This window comes from Pinus tabuliformis, chromosome 4_2 (assembly GCF_031772625.1).
Source record: "Pinus tabuliformis cultivar Carrire ecotype Pingquan chromosome 4_2, CPIR1, whole genome shotgun sequence".
Classification (NCBI taxonomy): domain Eukaryota; kingdom Viridiplantae; phylum Streptophyta; class Pinopsida; order Pinales; family Pinaceae; genus Pinus; species Pinus tabuliformis.
In genome coordinates, this window is record NC_142304.1 from 54,702,740 (window position 1) to 54,712,445 (window position 9,706).

The window sequence follows — 9,706 nt, forward strand, 5'->3', positions numbered from 1 at the left end:
CAATCACTAAAGCAAGAGTTCACAAGGCAGGCTAGAACAAGAAAAAGCAAATTCACGAGTTCAAATGGATGAGGTAGTCCTAACCAGGGCAAAGGGTAATGAAGAATCCTTAACCGGGATTAAGATGAAGAAAAGAAGGATGATCAGTAGCAAAGGGCAACTAAGAATCCTTTACTATGGACCAAAAGGGGTGGGGGGGGGGACTCATAACTCTTTGCCATCTTATGCATTTTGCTTTTTATCATGGATGTAGAAAGTTACAGATTTATGGGGATTCAAATATTATTATAAATTGGATCAATAAGAATTCTAGATGTCACACACACACACTCATTATGTTGCTAGACGAAGTATTTCATATCAAAAATCAATTTGACTCCATACTTGTTCGTCATATTTACAGGGAGCATAATCACAGTGCCGGTGGATTATCCAAGGAAGCCACGCACCTGCCAAGAGGACAGTGGATAATACAAGAACAGAGGGGCTCATCTCATTATCAGTACTACCACAAGCGCTACATAGATCAAAACTACCATCAAGAGGATGGTCACTAAATTTTTGAAGGATTACTATTTTATTCAGTGTGGATGTAGATACTATAGTTTATATTTCATTATCAAAACACCCTACGAAGTGTACATATCTATAGATCACTTTTTACAGCATCATCCTATGTGGTGATTTTTTGACTTTTGATACAGCATCATCCTGCGAGATGACATTTTGGCACTGACATGGCCATACGTAGCAATGGTTTGTAGATACAGAACATAAAATGCATATGCAGAATAGCATTTACTACATGTAATTTTTCCCTATATTAATGAAAGATTACGATTTTTCCGGTGGGAAAAAAATACTTATTTGGTTCCAACTGTGCACAAGAATCCAGTGAAATGTCCTTAGCTTTATTTCATGATCTAGCAAAACTAGTCCAGTCTTGAATACAATAGCTCCTTAGCTCGATATAAAATGTCTACATAAATGTATTTTAATCCACCCTAATTAATTCAATTTGTGAAGTACTTATACAAAAATTGTTACAAAATATCTCATAACAATATGAGAATTATTCTAGGAAACCAAAAATATCTTCAGCATGAAGATAGAGACAGATGGGGAACTGCCTTCTTGTTGTGCCTTTTATTATGATAGTGCTGCCTATTGTATTTCGGATTTTTCACTTTCAGTTGATTTATAGTTGTGTGCTAGAATCACTCTCTGTATTCTACCTACTGATACTCTTTACTTGCTACACTTTGACTCTATTTTACCTGTTTTAACTAGCAGCCACATAGATTTACTGCAGTAACTTTATAGTAAATCTGTTAGTTTCATCCACCATTCACTGTCAGGTAATTTCATCCTTATCATTTTCCTATATATTTCGTCAGCTTCGGTATACTTAGCAAAATTTGGCCTATTGACAAACAAGTTCTTTACCTCATGCTCTATGAAAAACAGATTTTCCAAACTATCATATAGTACCTTTCCAGTGGGCAGAGCTTTTACCCCTGAAGTACTAGCTTGGCTGCTGGCCAACTTGTTTAGTCTTTCAATGTAATCCTCCTAAGTCATTAGCTTGTCATGGATTACCATAGGACTAGGGAGTCCTTTTTCCCTTAAAATACCATACTTTGTCATAAATCTGTCAATATCAGCTTGGATGCTTTGACACCTTTTCTCCAGATTGAGCATCAGGTTCCTTTTGGTGAGAACCTTCTTTATTTCTATGATGGTTCATGTTCTATCTTCTATTTCCAATTCATCAAGTTGATACTTGTTTCTGTTGTTCAGGAATGTTATCAATTGGTTGGATTCTTCAGGCTTATCTCCCAACTCTTCCATTGTCTTGTGGATTGCTTCTGTAGCCACTTTTACTAGTTCAGTTTGTTCAAAAATTACTTGAATAGATGGCCAAATATCATTGATAGAATCAATGATGTTGGCCCAAATAATTTCCTTCATGTCTCCAAGTGGTTGTTTCAATGTCAAGTCCTTTTCAAGGACTTTTATTATTTCTCCCATTCTTTGATTCTTCTGAACTTCTTCCTTCTGTTGTATCTGTGCAAGTTTGCAACCAGTCTCCAAAATTGACACTTTTTCTCTAAGTTTCTTAAGTTCAGTAGCCTGGATGCTCAATTCCTCCATGGCTTTTACCAATTCAGTTGTCTTTTCTGTGGATGTCCCTACTCTTGTTGATGTACCTGTACAGGCATAGCTATAGTTGGTGGAACTGTGGGTGCTAGTGAAGCAGCCAATGTGGAGGGTACTGCTATAGAGACTGTAGGGATTATAGTCTGAGGAGTTGTGGCCAAATCACTCTGTTTAGACTGTATCAAGTTATCCATCTCTTTCTCTATTTCCTTTAGTTGTTCATTCAGCTTAAGGACTAAGTCCATAAGCTCTTCCTCCTTCTGAGTTTCCAATACTTCATCTATCTGAGGATGATGTAGAGGAGGAATTTTGAGCTGCTTTTTTAGTGCTGCTATGTCATCATTTTTCTTTTTAATAAGCTTTTCTGCAGCTTTCACATCCTTTGGATGATGCCCCAGTTCTATGAATAAGTCCTCTAAGGACTTTATTTAGGTATCCTTGGCCTGTGAAGAGGCCCTCTCTAACTAGAATTGCGTTGATATGTTATTCAGCGAATTTTGGAGTTGGTGAGCTGCAATTGCCTTGTTGGTCAAGGTGGAGTAGACCATTTCCCCAGTTTGCTTGTGTAATTCTATTTGGTCAATAGGATGGATATACTTTGCCAATACTTCAAAGTCAGTTTTCAAGTAATCTGCAATTGACCTGCACTGCTGTGTAGTTGGCCTCATGAAATTCATCTGGATTTTACCCTCTTTCACATCAAAGGCTGATATTAGCCATGTCTTATTAGTAGGAGCCATTTTTAGGTAATGTGCGTAGCTTTGGGCCTTCAATCTTTCATTCCTAGCCTTTATATCTTCATATTTCTCTCTAATGTCTTGGGTCTGGCCACTTGGAGCTCTAAATGAGGATACTTCCACGCTCTGTTTTCTCTCCAGCATTTGAGCTTGTGAGGTGGAAGGTTCTTGTGTACATCCTGAGGGAATGGTCTACTTGCTTTCTACTCTTTCTGCACCTGCAGCTCCAGTTGTTTCTTCAGTAAACTCTTGTTTTGAAAATGGATTCAACCTTTGCCTCTTGACGTAAGTCTGGGAAACAGGTCTGCTAGAAGGAGTGGCCTGCTCTCTATCTCTCTCAGGATTTCTCTCCTCATTTAGAGGAGTCTGTAAAATAGGTGGATTGTTCATGATATGTTCTAGCTGAGCAAGTTCTTCTAATATCCCTGGCTACTCTGATGGCTCTTTCTCTTGAGGTCCTTCTGCTGTTAGCCCACTCTGTCCCTGTTATTCCCTTTGAGATTGGGACTCTCTTGGCACCTGTACAAATGAATCTCCATCAAGTCTTCTTTCTAAATCAATCAATACATTATTGATAGCAACTTCTGTGCTATCTCGGTCTACCGAAGTGTTTCCACCCATTCTAGCTGATTTGCATACTTTTCAATTTTAGGAATTCTATGGTGGATATAAGGAGATAATATTTTCTTTTGTCTCCTATTGCAAATGAACTCTAAAGGGTCATAATTCCAGATAAAACTTTGTTTCAGTTTCAACCTTTGGACGATTTCTTATGCTTCCTTTCCTGCTTCCCTACTGTTACATATGAAGGGGCCAAGCTGATCTTTTATCCTAAGTTGAGCTTTCTTCTTGGCCTTCACAAAATGCACCTCATCTGAATTAATCATTTTCCTATAGTACTCCAGAGCAAACAATCTCGTGGGGAGGTATTTTGGCAATTTGTAGGGAGCCAACTGACATCCATATATTCTGATTTCAGTGTGGTTTTCACATAAGTACCAATCTCCCACTCTATATTGTTTGGACAACTGTAGAACCCTCCTGATATCTGCACTGATTCTAGGGGGAGGACTTCCTAATAACCTAGCTGCCACTGGGTATACAAAGAGATCTATGAAATCAATATACGAATATGAAGAGTCATGCAGGTGGATTAATGAAGTCCATAAGACCACTGATCTAGGGTTGCCTCTGGTATCAATCTTATGGAGTGTGATTGGGAATTTATCAGCTTGATAATACAGGAAAAGATGATATAAAACTAATGAATATTTGAACACTCTTTCATTATCCATACTCATGAATTGATCATGCATCTTATCTGCAAATGAACTTAGCATAGTCAAACATGATGGTTGGGGGCTATCCAGGAGTGTAAATGGACATAAAGGCTATAATAATTTCATCAACAATTTCACTTGTAGTTTGGCCTAACACACTGGATATCATTTCTATGATGTCTCTGCCAAGATCAGAGAATATTGTCCACATGTAAGGGGAATGGTCCTTTGGAATGTATTATTCTTCCTTAATGAAGGTCTGGAATAACCGAGCAAGTTTGATTGAGGTGAGTGGAGGGAATCTTTTAAGAAAATCTCCAACAGAAAGAGGGGTTAGGCTTTGGCTTGGTTGTAATTGTAGCATTTCATTTATGGACTCAACAGTGATGGTAAATAACACAGAATGATCAGGGGTCATCAGCACCCTTTGGCTAGGATTATAGTTCATATGGCAGTAATGGTAATCTTTGGGAAGATATGAACTCTAGGGAATTGGTACTTGGGTAAGCCTAATTCCCAAAGTCCTATGTAGTCTGCATGGTTCAGGTACTGGTCTCTGTACCTGCAATATAGTTTCAAAGGGGATTCTTGAATAAACGTATCTTTAATCTGAAAATCTTTATCTACCAATGGGAGATGGTCTAAGTCCCTATGGGGAGTAGAAATTGGTAGGACATTCAGTGCAATGGGAGCAGCCATCCTTGGTTCTTGTGGATTCAAGGACAGGGGCGAAGAGTTTTCAGTGAAATTGGGGAAACTAGTATAATTCAGAGTATTTGGAGTCACTGGGCAATTGTGTTACTGAATTACTTAGTAATTTGAAGCAATTGAGTCAAGGTTCAGGAATAAAACAGGGTTTCTCAGTGAATTTGGGTAAATACCCGGTTTCCACTTTGAACAGAGTGATGAGCGACTATGCACGGTTTGCAGGAAGTGCATGTGACTGAAAGGTGGTCTGGAGTTTTAGCAGCTTCAGAAGGTTGGCAGTTGGACATGGGTTGACGGTTGTACGTGCTCTGGTGCATGCATGGAGGCCTGACCAGTCTTTTTCACGGTAAAACTAAAAACAATGAGTTTTTAAGTTTTATTCACAAAGTCAACTATTTTGGCGGGTACACGGAGAAAGGGACATTTCGCGTTAAGTGGGGGATGCGACGTTTTGGCGATTAGTGGGAGGTGGTAAGTGGAATCATATCACACTACTTTTGGACTTGAGCGGTTTTGGGGGGAGGCCACCCGATGCCATTCATCGAGCGCCACGTAGAACGGGGGTGAATACCCATATCGGGTGGGTAAAGGTCGGCCTTCAGAGGCCGCCCGATATGATCGTCAAATGTTAGATCAAAAGGGACCAGATCGTATGGTGATCAGGGTGATGATTTGATATGAAGTTTAATGGAGGGGCTCGGCAAGGGTTTAAGCGTGGAGGGATTAATTAATTGCAGATTATGGAGGTTTAATGACATCGGGGGTGATTTCATTGGTGGGGATAGATTATTAATTAACCACTGATTGATTAATTAATCTCTTTTATTCGGCAATGGGTCTTGGTTATTAATTAGCCGCTGATCGACTTAATTAACCCATTAATTATTTATTAATAAAGTTTATGTTTCAAACTTTCGGGGACAGGATATTAAAATTAAAGGGGTTTAATAAAATATACGGGAAAGGGTTTATTTTTCGAGAATTAATATATAAATAAAATTAGAAGTTAATATGGAAAAAAGGCGGAAAAATGGATTTGCGCTAAGTATAATGTGCTTTGAAATTTATTTACTTTTCACATAGAAACATTATAACTTAGGCTAAGTGCATTTTTGTGGGTTTTTAGAAAAAAATGGGTTTTACATGGGGGTGATTACTTTCCCTAGGCAAATGGTGCTTTTACCTTAGGAAAAGGGATTTTTTAAGGGAAAATGAATGAATTGAAGGGGTTGAATGTTTATGAGGGGATTTTAGCACTTAAAACCTATGAGTTATTGGGCCGAGGGTCTGGTCCCTCCAGAATTCAGATAAATTCTCTGAGCCCCTTTAACTTCAAGTTTTAGGTACTTTAAGACTTTCCTTGGAAATTAGTTAAGTGAAAAATGTAATGAATGAGGGAGGTTAATCAATTTGACATTGTGGATTTGATACATGCCAAATTATCATCCATACTTTAGAAATTTGATGATGAAAGTAAATGATATGATTTAATCTAATCAATCATCATAATTCTGCAACCATTCAACTACTTACCCATCTACTCATCCTACCATTTTTTCTACTCTTTATTAGGGTGCACTTAAGCTGGAAACCCTTTATCAAAACTTTTCTTTTCTTTTTACAAAATTAATCTATCTAAGTCTAACCTTATTACATCCAAGGGCTCAAATTAAATAGTTGAGCTACTTTTATTAACTCTACCTATCTACTTATCTGCCAAGATTACATTGTTTGGTCAGATTTTATTTCTCTATCTATAAGCATGAAATTGAAGGCATGAAATAGCCAAGTTTTAACATTTTGACTATCCATGGATTGTGGCAAAAGTAACAAGCTGCACACAATCTTTTTATTCTTCACCAAAGTAAATGGTAGTGGCATTTTGACTTGCACACTTTCATGGTCTTTTTCTTTCTTAGGGTTCATTTTTCATCTTTTTTTGACCTTTTTCATTCTTTTTGTCCTTTGATTTTTCTTTTATGACATACCCTCTTTACATTTTTTATTTTTTTTTTATTTTTTGAATATAGAAAACATTTTCAGAAGAAAAGGTATGTACATATTATAGATCTGACCTCAACCATTCAAAAATTATGACACCTATTGGTATAGGAACATAACAGTGGCTCCAATTGGGGATGGCATTTCCTGGTGAAATGTCAAGAACTAGTAGATCAATGGCCTTCTGAATTACTGTGATTTTACTCTGCAACTTTTCCCTTTTACTTTGCTACTTTATTGATATTTATGACAGTGAAACTTTTGAAGCTTAGGGCCTTCTCTTCAGGCTTCAACTCCAAAATTACCATCCAATCAACACTAAACTTTGTGAAAAATAAAATATGTACAAGTGATTAGTGAAATCAGTGACTAGGATCTATATAGTGCTTAAGCATTTGACCATTAACTGGTCCTCCTTCTACTTCTGCACCATCCAATTCTTTGAGGAAATAAGCATTATTACCTCTGAAAGCATAAATGATGTAAGGGCCTTTCCATAGGAAGTCAAACTTCCCATGTTTACCTTTTTCCTCCCTTCTTGAGTCCCATTTCAAAACTTTATCTCCTAGATAGAAATCTTTTGCCTTAGTCCTTTTGTCAAAAGCTTTCTTGATTTTCTCCTGCACAACTTGGGATTTGATATACACTTCTTCCCTGGTTTGTTGCAAGTGAATTGTCTGGTTGATCCTCCTTTGAATATCGTTTGGCTCAACTTGTGCTTCTTGGAGTAATTTCATCACTGGTGTTCCTAAAGAAGATGGAAAAATAGCCTCCATTCCATAGACTAATTGATAAGGACTGGTACCAATGGATTTCTTTGTGGTCAACCTATCTGCCCACAATGCATTTACTAGCTTCTTGTTCCAGGTTTTCATGTTGTCTTCCAACAATTTTTTGATGATATTCACTAAACTTTTGTTGGAAGACTCTGCTAGTCCATTTCCTTGGGGATAGTAGGTTGTGGAGTGACCCAGGGTTATGTGATATTTGTTGCAAAAATCAATCATCCTCTTTGATTTAAAAGCTGTTGCATTTTCTGTGATGATTTTGGTTGGCCAACCAAATCTGGACAGAATGTTGGCCTCAAGGAAACCTATTATGACAGTATCAGTAACTTTGCTTGAGGGTATGGCTTCTATCCACGCTTCTATCCACTTTGTAAAATAATCTGTGGCAGTCAAGATCCATCTATTTTGGGCAGAGGAAGGGGGATGAATTTCATCAATGAAGTCAAGACCCCACTATTGAAATGGTGTTTCAGTAGATATAGGTTTAAAAGGTAATGGCAGTAGATTTCTTTTTCCTTCAAAAATCTGACATTTGTGGCATGAGGTTACAAATTTCTTTACATCTAAAAATAGAGTGGGCCAGTAAAAACCAGCTCTTAAGATCTTATTAGCTGTGATCTTCCAGTAAAGATGTCTCCCACAGTCACCTGCATGAAACTCCGGTAATATTTTGTCAGATTCTTCCTTTAACAAACAATTAAGAAGGATGCCTTCATCATTTTTCCAAAATAAAGCATTGTCAATTATGCAAAACTTCAAAGATTTCATTTTTAAGAACCTACTTTTAGTTCTAGACAACTCAGGAGGAGCTTGAAGATTTTGTAGAACGTATATAATGTCAGCATACCATGGTGAATCTGTAAAGGCCTAGATGATCTATGGAGTCGCCATCTCCTCTTCGTTATTCAATTCTGCAATTAAATTTATGTCTAGGGCCTAACAGTTCAATTCAGCCATGAGCTTGGCTAAACCTTGGCCTTTGATCAATTTTATAGGTTTAATTTCTAAGTCATATTCTAATATGGTAGCTATCCACTTCCCTCTCTTTCCATATGGTCCATCCTATGTTAAGAAAGGAGAGATGGTTGGCATCTCCCTCGAAAAGGATGGGAATAGTATTCAAACTTTCTTATCACACGCGATTAATGCTCTTCATTCCCTCACCGAGGTGGATCTTACCACAAGAATGTCTTTGACTACAACATTAGGAACATAAGCTACTATATGAGAATACAAGATATAAACTCTGAAATCTTTAATAGATTTGACTATAGCAAAAGCTTGCTTTTCCATTATATTATACTTTAAAGGTGCATCTCTCAAGGCTTTACTAAAGAAGGCTATTGGTTGTTCAAAACCCTGATCATTTCTCTGCAGTAGGACTGCAGAAATTATATGCTCTGAGGCAAAAGAAAAAATGATGAAATCCTTATCAAACATTAGACTGATGAGAACTAGTGTTTGTGTTAAGGCTCGCTTTATATCTTCAAAAGACCTTTTAGCCTCTAGAGTCCATTTAATAGTCGAATCTTTCTTTAACATGTTGTTTAGTAATCTAATTAGTTCAGCTAAGTTAGAGATAAATATTCTCAAAAAGTTTATTTTACCTAAAAATTCTTGTAGTTCTCTGATGTTCCTAGGATGTGGTATCTGCAAAATGGCTTCAATTCTTGTTGGGTTGATCTAGATACCATCTTTGGAGATTATGTGGCCTAGTAATTTTCCCTCTTCCAACCCAAATAAAGATTTTTTAGGATTCAGAGAAATTCCATACTTCCTACACTTGGTGAAGACCTGTCTGAGATGATCCAGGTGTTGTTGATCTAATTTAGAGAATATTGTGATATCATCTAGGTATATTACCAAGAAGTCATGGATTTCCTTAGCAAAGGCTATGTCCATTGCTCTTTGAAAGGTGGCCCCTGCGTTTTTTAACCCAAAAAGCATTTTCACATACATGAAAGTGCCCCATGGAGTAGTGAATGTAGTTTTTGCCTAATCATCTGGGTGGACTAGGATCTAGTTATAACCA

The 9,706-nt window shown here is 37.4% G+C and overlaps 1 non-coding gene across 1 annotated transcript; it reads left to right on the plus strand.

Moving 5' to 3' along the window:
• The first annotated feature begins 8,736 nt into the window (after positions 1-8,736).
• LOC149168250 (U6atac minor spliceosomal RNA) lies at positions 8,737-8,864 on the plus strand. Its single transcript, XR_016260021.1, has one exon. It is a non-coding gene; the product is annotated as a U6atac minor spliceosomal RNA (small nuclear RNA).
• The last annotated feature ends 842 nt before the right edge of the window (positions 8,865-9,706 follow it).